Genomic DNA, 13,168 nt, shown 5'->3' on the forward strand with positions numbered 1-13,168 from the left:
CTGTTCGGATCAGCTGTTCCGAACAGCACGCTCCCATAGAAATGAATGGAAGCACCTGGCACATACAGTTTGCCGGCGGCCGGTCGCCGTGCCAGGTGCTTCCATTCATTTCTATGGGAGCATGCTGTTCGGAACGGCTGATCCGAACAGTGTTCGCTCATCTCTATTTGGATGCTTTCCAGACCGTATAGTCGTCCTGGGATGCCTACTGTGCTATGCACAGTTTGTGACTCCTCCCACTCCCCTCCCTCCTCTCCCCCTCCTCCCCCCTTCCCCACTAATTCTGGATTGTTGTATCTATTGGTTGCTTTATCATTGTCTGTTTTTTGCTCCTCCTTACAATACTACGGTTTGAATTTTCCTTCTGTTCTTGTTTGTAAAAATTTATGAAAATCTTTAATAAAAATTACAGTTTAAAAGAAAAAAAAAAAAAAAGAACTTTCAGGCCATTTCGTTTGGCGATTTTGTATACACACTGCGATTGATTCTCCAAACTCCAACACAGATGTGAACGTAGCCTGATCTTTTATCTTTGCTTACCATGACCAAGATAAAATGAATTTGGAACACAGAGCCATAATAAAACAAAAAAGGACTAATTATCAAAATAAAAATTGAAATAAGAAAAAAAAATTCTATGTTGCTAGGAAACTGTACTAAACAGAAAGCCACTTACTATTATAATTAAGGACTTTGCAAGTGAAGTTGCGGCTTATTATGGCGGCCTCCGATACAGAAACAAATCATCCAATTTTTACAATCAGGCACAAAAAGACTCCAACGTTAAGGAGAGAGGTGAGAGGTGAGTATTAGAGATAAGTGAATCTCCTGAAATTGATTCCAGGTCCAATTAGCTCAAATTGGCTTTTAGATTCGATCTGAATCAAAAGGGCTCCGAAAATTGTTTCTTTACTTTCAATGCCCAAGAGTAGCCTAAAACTCATAATCTAAACATGGCAACGACGGCGGTAAATTGATAGTATGAACTGTTATTGTCTGGTTTGGAGGGTGGTTTAGGTTGCTCTTGATCATTGAAAGAAAGTCAAGCACCGAAAGTCACTGGTTAGATAGCTGACTGCCATTTTGAGCGATTTGTGAGGGAGAAATCCTAAAAGTTTCCGAATTTGAAAATTTTCAGAAATCTGAAACAAATTTGACTTTTACTGAAACTAATTGTTCATTCCTAGTGAGTAAGGTATATCATGAGCAGCAGGGGTCAACCAAGATATTGTGGGGGTATCAAGTATAGCCCTTAACTCCATCAAAGTGCCGCAACTAGGGCCAGGTCACACAGGTGCAATTTTTGAACTTTTTTTGTAGCCAGTCATTTTTTCTTAAATTTAATTTCTAAAAGTTTCTAACGCTATGAAAAAGAAATGAAAATAATTCCTTTACTTTCTGGTCATTGCCCACGATGAATATCAAGTTTAACATAAAGGGTGTGAAGGTTTCGGTTGTTCCTATTGATTATTTCTAATACAAGCAATACTAATATTATCCAGTTAGGGAGCCTTCACACGATGTAACGCTGCGCTCATTCTGATCGTAAAAAGTCGTTCAGAATGAGCGCGTAAAAAGCAGCTCCCATTGACTTGAATGGGAACCGGCATACGCGCGTAATACATTGAAAGCATAGGGGGAAAAAAAGCCTCCCTTTGGTTTCAATGGGGAGCACACGTCTGCCGGCTTCCATTCAAGTCAATGGGAGCTGCTTTTTACACGCTCATTCTGAACGACTTTTTACGATCAGAATGAGCGCAGCGTTACATCATGTGAAGGCTCCCTTAAGCTGTTAAAGGGATTCTGTCACCAGAACTCAGCCTATCAATCCGCCCCAGGATAGGGTTACCTTTACCTTGTTAATCGCAAATTAACATATTACCCTCTTTGTCAATATGCAAATTAACTCTTTGGAGCAACAAATGCATTGCTGTTGCTCTAATGAGGTAAGCAGCAACTCCCTCGTTGCTCTAAAAAGCAATGGAGGCGCCAATTCACTACTGAAGGATTCAGGTGACCCCAACCTACCTGGGAGCTTGGTTGATATTCTGATTCTGGGTTCTGGTGACAGACTCCGTTTAAAAATATATTTTTTTGGATGTGGGTGATTATTATAATGTATAGATTGGCCATGGAACTTATGAAGAGTTTCTTTTATAGTGGTCAGGAATAGAGATGAGCGAACAGTGTTCTATCGAACTCATGTTCGATCGGATATTAGGCTGTTCGGCATGTTCGAATCGAATCGAACACCGCGTGGTAAAGTGCGCCATTACTCGATTCCCCTCCCACCTTCCCTGGCGCCTTTTTTGCTCCAATAACAGCGCTGGGTAGGTGGGACAGGAACTACGACACCGGTGACGTTGAAAAAAGTAGGCAAAACCCATTGGCTGCCGAAAACATGTGACCTCTAATTTAAAAGAACAGCGACGCCCAGCTTCGCGTCATTCTGAGCTTGCAATTCACCGAGGACGGAGGTTTCCGTCCAGCTAGCTAGGGCTTAGATTCTGGGTAGGCAGGGACAGGCTAGGATAGGAAGGAGAAGACAACCAACAGCTCTTGTAAGAGCTAAATTCCAGGGAGAAGCTTGTCAGTGTAACGTGGCACTGACGGGCTCAATCGCCGCAACCCAGCTTTCCCAGGATCCTGAATGGAATACACTGTCAGTGTATTCCCGTATACCCGATATATACCCCGATACCCGTTCCAACGGTGTGCCCCCCCACCTTCACCCCAGAAATACCCTGCAAGTCCCCTAGCAATAGAATTGGGGCTATATACACCCACAATTTTTACTACTGGTATACAGTGCCATTGTCTGACTGGGAATTCAAAGAATATATTGGGAATACAAATACCCTCATTTCTTGCTACTGCCATATAGTGCCAGTGTCTGACTGGGAATTCAAAGAATATATTGGGGTTACGTGCACCCACAATTTTTACTACTGGTATACAGTGCCATTGTCTGACTGGGAATTCAAAGAGTATATTGGGAATACAAATACCCTCATTTCTTGCTACTGCCATATAGTGCCAGTTTCTGACTGGGAATTCAAAGAATATATTGGGGTTACGTGCACCCACAATTTTTACTACTGGTATACAGTGCCATTGTCTGACTGGGAATTCAAAGAATATATTGGGGTTATAAATACCCTCATTTCTTGCTACTGCCATATAGTGCCAGTTTCTGACTGGTAATTCAAAGAATATATTGGGGTTACGTGCACCCACAATTTTTACTACTGGTATACAGTGCCATTGTCTGACTGGGAATTCAAAGAGTATATTGGGAATACAAATACCCTCATTTCTTGCTACTGCCATATAGTGCCAGTTTCTGACTGGGAATTCAAAGAATATATTGGGGTTACGTGCACCCACAATTTTTACTACTGGTATACAGTGCCATTGTCTGACTGGGAATTCAAAGAATATATTGGGGTTATAAATACCCTCATTTCTTGCTACTGCCATATAGTGCCAGTTTCTGACTGGGAATTCAAAGAATATATTGGGGTTACGTGCACCCACAATTTTTACTACTGGTATACAGTGCCATTGTCTGACTGGGAATTCAAAGAATATATTGGGGTTATAAATACCCTCATTTCTTGCTACTGCCATATAGTGCCAGTTTCTGACTGGGAATTCAAAGAATATATTGGGGTTACGTGCACCCACAATTTTTACTACTGGTATACAGTGCCATTGTCTGACTGGGAATTCAAAGAGTATATTGGGAATACAAATACCCTCATTTCTTGCTACTGCCATATAGTGCCAGTTTCTGACTGGGAATTCAAAGAATATATTGGGGTTACGTGCACCCACAATTTTTACTACTGGTATACAGTGCCATTGTCTGACTGGGAATTCAAAGAATATATTGGGGTTATAAATACCCTCATTTCTTGCTACTGCCATATAGTGCCAGTTTCTGACTGGGAATTCAAAGAATATATTGGGGTTACGTGCACCCACAATTTTTACTACTGGTATACAGTGCCATTGTCTGACTGGGAATTCAAAGAATATATTGGGGTTATAAATACCCTCATTTCTTGCTACTGCCATATAGTGCCAGTTTCTGACTGGGAATTCAAAGAATATATTGGGGTTACGTGCACCCACAATTTTTACTACTGGTATACAGTGCCATTGTCTGACTGGGAATTCAAAGAATATATTGGGGTTATAAATACCCTCATTTCTTGCTACTGCCATATAGTGCCAGTTTCTGACTGGGAATTCAAAGAATATATTGGGGTTACGTGCACCCACAATTTTTACTACTGGTATACAGTGCCATTGTCTGACTGGGAATTCAAAGAGTATATTGGGAATACAAATACCCTCATTTCTTGCTACTGCCATATAGTGCCAGTTTCTGACTGGGAATTCAAAGAATATATTGGGGTTACGTGCACCCACAATTTTTACTACTGGTATACAGTGCCATTGTCTGACTGGGAATTCAAAGAATATATTGGGGTTATAAATACCCTCATTTCTTGCTACTGCCATATAGTGCCAGTTTCTGACTGGGAATTCAAAGAATATATTGGGGTTACGTGCACCCACAATTTTTACTACTGGTATACAGTGCCATTGTCTGACTGGGAATTCAAAGAGTATATTGGGAATACAAATACCCTCATTTCTTGCTACTGCCATATAGTGCCAGTTTCTGACTGGGAATTCAAAGAATATATTGGGGTTACGTGCACCCACAATTTTTACTACTGGTATACAGTGCCATTGTCTGACTGGGAATTCAAAGAATATATTGGGGTTATAAATACCCTCATTTCTTGCTACTGCCATATAGTGCCAGTTTCTGACTGGGAATTCAAAGAATATATTGGGGTTACGTGCACCCACAATTTTTACTACTGGTATACAGTGCCATTGTCTGACTGGGAATTCAAAGAATATATTGGGAATACAAATACCCTCATTTCTTGCTACTGCCATATAGTGCCAGTTTCTGACTGGGAATTCAAAGAATATATTGGGGTTACGTGCACCCACAATTTTTACTACTGGTATACAGTGCCATTGTCTGACTGGGAATTCAAAGAATATATTGGGGTTATAAATACCCTCATTTCTTGCTACTGCCATATAGTGCCAGTTTCTGACTGGGAATTCAAAGAATATATTGGGGTTACGTGCACCCACAATTTTTACTACTGGTATACAGTGCCATTGTCTGACTGGGAATTCAAAGAGTATATTGGGAATACAAATACCCTCATTTCTTGCTACTGCCATATAGTGCCAGTTTCTGACTGGGAATTCAAAGAATATATTGGGGTTACGTGCACCCACAATTTTTACTACTGGTATACAGTGCCATTGTCTGACTGGGAATTCAAAGAATATATTGGGGTTATAAATACCCTCATTTCTTGCTACTGCCATATAGTGCCAGTTTCTGACTGGTAATTCAAAGAATATATTGGGGTTACGTGCACCCACAATTTTTACTACTGGTATACAGTGCCATTGTCTGACTGGGAATTCAAAGAGTATATTGGGAATACAAATACCCTCATTTCTTGCTACTGCCATATAGTGCCAGTTTCTGACTGGGAATTCAAAGAATATATTGGGGTTACGTGCACCCACAATTTTTACTACTGGTATACAGTGCCATTGTCTGACTGGGAATTCAAAGAATATATTGGGGTTATAAATACCCTCATTTCTTGCTACTGCCATATAGTGCCAGTTTCTGACTGGTAATTCAAAGAATATATTGGGGTTACGTGCACCCACAATTTTTACTACTGGTATACAGTGCCATTGTCTGACTGGGAATTCAAAGAATATATTGGGGTTATAAATACCCTCATTTCTTGCTACTGCCATATAGTGCCAGTTTCTGACTGGGAATTCAAAGAATATATTGGGGTTACGTGCACCCACAATTTTTACTACTGGTATACAGTGCCATTGTCTGACTGGGAATTCAAAGAGTATATTGGGAATACAAATACCCTCATTTCTTGCTACTGCCATATAGTGCCAGTTTCTGACTGGGAATTCAAAGAATATATTGGGGTTACGTGCACCCACAATTTTTACTACTGGTATACAGTGCCATTGTCTGACTGGGAATTCAAAGAATATATTGGGGTTATAAATACCCTCATTTCTTGCTACTGCCATATAGTGCCAGTTTCTGACTGGGAATTCAAAGAATATATTGGGGTTACGTGCACCCACAATTTTTACTACTGGTATACAGTGCCATTGTCTGACTGGGAATTCAAAGAATATATTGGGGTTATAAATACCCTCATTTCTTGCTACTGCCATATAGTGCCAGTTTCTGACTGGTAATTCAAAGAATATATTGGGGTTACGTGCACCCACAATTTTTACTACTGGTATACAGTGCCATTGTCTGACTGGGAATTCAAAGAGTATATTGGGAATACAAATACCCTCATTTCTTGCTACTGCCATATAGTGCCAGCTTCTGACTGGGAATTCAAAGAATATATTGGGGTTACGTGCACCCACAATTTTTACTACTGGTATACAGTGCCATTGTCTGACTGGGAATTCAAAGAATATATTGGGGTTATAAATACCCTCATTTCTTGCTACTGCCATATAGTGCCAGTTTCTGACTGGTAATTCAAAGAATATATTGGGGTTACGTGCACCCACAATTTTTACTACTGGTATACAGTGCCATTGTCTGACTGGGAATTCAAAGAATATATTGGGGTTATAAATACCCTCATTTCTTGCTACTGCCATATAGTGCCAGTTTCTGACTGGGAATTCAAAGAATATATTGGGGTTACGTGCACCCACAATTTTTACTACTGGTATACAGTGCCATTGTCTGACTGGGAATTCAAAGAGTATATTGGGAATACAAATACCCTCATTTCTTGCTACTGCCATATAGTGCCAGTTTCTGACTGGGAATTCAAAGAATATATTGGGGTTACGTGCACCCACAATTTTTACTACTGGTATACAGTGCCATTGTCTGACTGGGAATTCAAAGAATATATTGGGGTTATAAATACCCTCATTTCTTGCTACTGCCATATAGTGCCAGTTTCTGACTGGGAATTCAAAGAATATATTGGGGTTACGTGCACCCACAATTTTTACTACTGGTATACAGTGCCATTGTCTGACTGGGAATTCAAAGAGTATATTGGGAATACAAATACCCTCATTTCTTGCTACTGCCATATAGTGCCAGTTTCTGACTGGTAATTCAAAGAATATATTGGGGTTACGTGCACCCACAATTTTTACTACTGGTATACAGTGCCAATTTCTAACTAGGAATTCAAAATGCGCAAGGCTCCCGGAAAGGGACGTGGACGAGGCCGTGGGCGAGGTCGGGGGAATGGTTCTGGGGAGCAAGGTAGCAGTGAAGCCACAGGGCGTCCCGTGCCTACTCCTGTGGGGCAGCAAGCATTGCGCCACTCCACAGTGCCAGGGTTGCTTGCCACATTAACTAAACTGCAGGGTACAAACCTTAGTAGGCCCGAGAACCAGGAACAGGTCTTGCAATGGCTGTCAGAGAACGCTTACAGCACATTGTCCAGCAGCCAGTCAGACTCTGCCTCCTCTCCTCCTATTACCCAACAGTCTTGTCTTCCTTCCTCCCAAAATTCCGAAGCTTTACAGAACAATAACCCAAACTGTCCCTGCTCCCCAGAGCTGTTCTCCGCTCCTTTCATTGTCCCTCAACCTGCCTCTCCACGTCACGATTCCACGAACCTAACAGAGGAGCATCTGTATCCAGATGCTCAAACACTAGAGTCTCCTCCATCTCCGTTCGATTTGGTGGTGGATGACCAGCAACCCACCCTCATCGACGATGATGTGACGCAGTTGCCGTCAGGGCATCCAGTTGACCGGCGCATTGTGCGGGAGGAGGAGATGAGACAGGAGTTGGAAGAGGAAGTGGTGGATGATGAGGACACTGACCCGACCTGGACAGGGGGGATGTCAAGCGGGGAAAGTAGTGTGGATGTTGAGGCAGGTGCAGCACCAAAAAGGGTAGCTAGAGGCAGAGGCAGAGGTCAGCAGCTTAGGCGAAGCCAGGCCACACCCGGAATCTCCCAAGATGTTCCAGTTCGTACCCAGCCCCGAAAAACTCCCACCTCGAGGGCACGTTTCTCGAAGGTGTGGAGTTTTTTCAAGGAATGCGCCGAGGACAGATATAGTGTTGTCTGCACAATTTGCCTCTCGAAATTGATTAGGGGCTCTGAGAAGAGCAACCTGTCCACCACTTCAATGCGCCGTCATTTGGAATCCAAGCACTGGAATCAGTGGCAGGCAGCAACGGCAGGACAAAGGCCGCCTGCCGTTCACGCCACTGCCACTGCCTCTGCCTCTGCCTCTGCCACTGCCACTGCTGACTGTGCTGGCGATGCACTCCAGAGGACGAGCCAGGACACCACTTCATCTGCCTCCGCCACTTTGTTGACTTCTACCTCATCCTCCCCTGGTCCTGTCTTATCTCCTTCTCCTGCACCATCAAAGGCACCATCAGGCGTTTCTTTACAACAACCCACCATCTCTCAGACATTGGAGCGGCGGCAGAAATACACTGCTAACCACCCACACGCGCAAGCCTTGAACGCCAACATCGCTAAACTGCTGGCCCAGGAGATGTTGGCGTTCCGGCTTGTTGAAACTCCCGCCTTCCTGGACCTGATGGCAACTGCGGCACCTCGCTATGCCGTCCCTAGCCGTCACTACTTCTCCCGGTGTGCCGTCCCCGCCTTGCACCAGCACGTGTCACTCAACATCAGGCGGGCCCTTAGTTCCGCGCTTTGCACAAAGGTCCACTTGACCACCGACGCGTGGACAAGTGCATGCGGACAGGGACGCTACATTTCACTGACGGCACACTGGGTGAATGTAGTTGAGGCTGGGACTGCTTCCCAAACTGGCCCGGTGTACCTCGTCTCCCCGCCTAACATTCCTGGCAGGGACACGAGAAGAACACCCCCCTCCTCCTCCTCCTCTACCGCCTCCTCCTCCGCCACCGCCTCCTCCTCCGCCACCGCCTCCTCCTCCGCTGTTAGATTGACCCCAGCTACGAGTTGGAAACGTTGCAGCACTGGCGTTGGTAGACGTCAGCAGGCTGTGCTGAAGCTGATCAGCTTGGGGGACAGACAGCACACTGCCTCCGAGGTGAGGGATGCCCTCCTCGATGAGACGGCAATATGGTTTGAGCCGCTGCACCTGGGCCCAGGCATGGTCGTTTGTGATAACGGCCGGAACCTGGTAGCAGCTCTGGAGCTTGCCGGACTCCAACATGTTCCATGCCTGGCCCACGTCTTCAACCTAGTGGTGCAACGTTTCCTAAAGAGCTACCCCAATGTTCCAGAGCTACTGGTGAAAGTGCGGCGCATGTGCGCCCACTTTCGCAAGTCGACAGTAGCCGCTGCTAGCTTAAAATCTCTCCAGCAACGCCTGCATGTGCCACAACACCGGCTTTTGTGCGACGTCCCCACACGCTGGAACTCAACGTTTCAGATGTTGAATAGAGTGGTTGAGCAGCAGAGACCTTTGATGGAATACCAGCTACAAAACCCTAGGGTGCCACAAAGTCAGCTGCCTCAGTTTCACATCCATGAGTGGCCATGGATGAGAGACCTTTGTGACATCCTACGGGTCTTTGAGGAGTCCACAAGGAGGGTGAGCTCTGAGGATGCGATGGTGAGCCTTACAATCCCGCTCTTGTGTGTTCTGAGAGAATCCCTGATTGACATCAGGGATAACTCAGATCACACAGAGGAGTTAGGGATAGCATCCGATCCGTCACAGCTGGAGAGTAGGTCCACACATCTGTCCGCTTCACTGCGTTTAATGGAGGAGGAGGAGGAGGAGGAGGAGGAAGAAGAGTTGTCCGATGATGTGATGGTGATACAGGAGGCTTCCGGGCAACTTCGAATCGTCCCATTGTTGCAGCGCGGATGGGTAGACATGGAGGATGAGGAGGAAATGGAGATTGAACTTTCCGGTGGGGCCAGAGGAGTCATGCCAACTAACACTGTGGCAGACATGGCTGAGTTCATGTTGGGGTGCTTTACAACCGACAAGCGTATTGTCAAAATCATGGAGGACAACCAGTACTGGATCTTTGCTATCCTTGACCCCCGGTATAAAAACAACATCTCGTCTTTTATTCCGGTAGAGGGGAGGGCCAATCGCATCAATGCTTGCCACAGGCAATTGGTGCAGAATATGATGGAGATGTTTCCAGCATGTGACGTTGGCGGCAGGGAGGGCAGTTCCTCCAGTAGGCAACCAAGTTCTCACCGGTCCACACAAACGAGGGGCACACTGTCTAAGGTCTGGGACACCTTGATGGCACCCCCTCGCCAAAGTGCCGCCACGGAGGGTCCTAGTGTCACCAGGCGTGAGAAGTATAGGCGCATGTTGCGGGAATACCTTTCCGACCACAGCCCTGTCCTCTCTGACCCCTCTGCGCCCTACACGTATTGGGTGTCGAAGTTGGACCTGTGGCTTGAACTTGCCCTATATGCCTTGGAGGTGCTGTCCTGTCCTGCCGCCAGCGTCCTATCTGAGAGGGTGTTCAGTGCAGCCGGTGGCATCATCACTGACAAGCGCACCCGTCTGTCAGCTGAGAGTGCCGACCGGCTCACTTTGATAAAAATGAACCACCACTGGGTAGAGCCGTCATTTTTGTGCCCACCTGTGTAAAGCACCCCAACATGAAACTCCATGTCTGTACTCAACCTCTCCAATTCCTCCGCATCCTCATACTCATCCACCATAAGCGTTGCACAATTCTGCTAATACTAGGCTCCCTCCACCCTGATTTCCCCCAACTCTGCTGGTTAGAGGCTCCCTCCACCCTGATTTCCACCAACTCTGCTGGTTAGAGGCTCCCTCCACCATGAATTTGCCCAAACTGGGCTGTTTAGAGGCTCCCTCCACCATGAATTGGTCCAAACTGGGGTTTTTAGAGGCTCCCTCCACCATGAATTGGTCCAAACTGGGCTGGTTAGAGGCTCCCTCCACCATGAATTTCCCAAAACTTGGCTGTTTAGAGGCTCCCTCCACCATTAATTGGTCCAAACTGGGCTGGTTAGAGGCTCCCTCCACCATGAATTTGCCCAAACTGGGGTGGTTAGAGGCTCCCTCCACCATTAATTGGTCCAAACTGGGCTGGTTAGAGGCTCCCTCCACAATTAATTGGTCCAAACTGGGCTAATTAGAGGCTCCCTCCACCATGAATTGGTCCAAACTGGGTTTTTTAGAGGCTCCCTCCACCATGAATTTCCCAAAACTTGGCTGTTTAGAGGCTCCCTCCACCATTAATTGGTCCAAACTGGGCTGGTTAGAGGCTCCCTCCACCATGAATTTGCCCAAACTGGGCTGTTTAGAGGCTCCCTCCACCATGAATTTGCCCAAACTGGGCTGTTTAGAGGCTCCCTCCACCATGAATTGGTCCAAACTGGGCTGGTTAGAGGCTCCCTCCACCATGAATTTCCCAAAACTTGGCTGTTTAGAGGCTCCCTCCACCATTAATTGGTCCAAACTGGGCTGGTTAGAGGCTCCCTCCACCATGAATTTGCCCAAACTGGGCTGTTTAGAGGCTCCCTCCACCATGAATTGGTCCAAACTGGGGTGGTTAGAGGCTCCCTCCACCATGAATTGGTCCAAACTGGGGTGGTTAGAGGCTCCCTCCACCATTAATTGGTCCAAACTGGGCTGGTTAGAGGCTCCCTCCACAATTAATTGGTCCAAACTGGGCTAATTAGAGGCTCCCTCCACCATGAATTGGTCCAAACTGGGTTTTTTAGAGGCTCCCTCCACCATTAATTGGTCCAAACTGGGCTGGTTAGAGGCTCCCTCCACAATTAATTGGTCCAAACTGGGCTAATTAGAGGCTCCCTCCACCATGAATTGGTCCAAACTGGGTTTTTTAGAGGCTCCCTCCACCATGAATTTGCCCAAACTGGGCTGTTTAGAGGCTCCCTCCACCATGAATTGGTCCAAACTGGGCTGGTTAGAGGCTCCCTCCACCATGAATTTCCCAAAACTTGGCTGTTTAGAGGCTCCCTCCACCATTAATTGGTCCAAACTGGGCTGGTTAGAGGCTCCCTCCACCATTAATTGGTCCAAACTGGGCTGGTTAGAGGCTCCCTCCACCATTAATTGGTCCAAACTGGGCTGGTTAGAGGCTCCCTCCACCATGAATTTCCCAAAACTTGGCTGTTTAGAGGCTCCCTCCACCATTAATTGGTCCAAACTGGGCTGGTTAGAGGCTCCCTCCACCATGAATTTGCCCAAACTGGGCTGTTTAGAGGCTCCCTCCACCATGAATTTGCCCAAACTGGGCTGTTTAGAGGCTCCCTCCACCATGAATTGGTCCAAACTGGGCTGGTTAGAGGCTCCCTCCACCATGAATTTCCCAAAACTTGGCTGTTTAGAGGCTCCCTCCACCATTAATTGGTCCAAACTGGGCTGGTTAGAGGCTCCCTCCACCATGAATTTGCCCAAACTGGGGTGGTTAGAGGCTCCCTCCACCATTAATTGGTCCAAACTGGGCTGGTTAGAGGCTCCCTCCACAATTAATTGGTCCAAACTGGGCTAATTAGAGGCTCCCTCCACCATGAATTGGTCCAAACTGGGTTTTTTAGAGGCTCCCTCCACCATGAATTTCCCAAAACTTGGCTGTTTAGAGGCTCCCTCCACCATGAATTGGTCCAAACTGGGCTGGTTAGAGGCTCCCTCCACCATGAATTTCCCAAAACTTGGCTGTTTAGAGGCTCCCTCCACCATTAATTGGTCCAAACTGGGCTGGTTAGAGGCTCCCTCCACCATGAATTTGCCCAAACTGGGCTGTTTAGAGGCTCCCTCCACCATGAATTGGTCCAAACTGGGCTGGTTAGAGGCTCCCTCCACCATGAATTTCCCAAAACTTGGCTGTTTAGAGGCTCCCTCCACCATTAATTGGTCCAAACTGGGCTGGTTAGAGGCTCCCTCCACCATTAATTGGTCCAAACTGGGCTGGTTAGAGGCTCCCTCCACCATTAATTGGTCCAAACTGGGCTGGTTAGAGGCTCCCTCCACCATTAATTGGTCCAAACTGGGCTGGTTAGAGGCTCCCTCCACAATTAATTGGTCCAAACTG

At 46.2% G+C, this 13,168-nt stretch overlaps 1 protein-coding gene across 5 annotated transcripts in view; it reads right to left on the reverse strand.

Annotated features, from left to right (window-relative positions):
* NBEA (neurobeachin) overlaps positions 1-13,168 on the reverse strand; it is a 561,077-nt gene that overhangs the window by 409,151 nt on the left and 138,758 nt on the right. The window lies entirely within an intron of this gene.

Source organism: Leptodactylus fuscus, chromosome 2 (genome assembly GCF_031893055.1).
Source record: "Leptodactylus fuscus isolate aLepFus1 chromosome 2, aLepFus1.hap2, whole genome shotgun sequence".
In the NCBI taxonomy this organism is placed as follows: Eukaryota; Metazoa; Chordata; class Amphibia; order Anura; family Leptodactylidae; genus Leptodactylus; species Leptodactylus fuscus.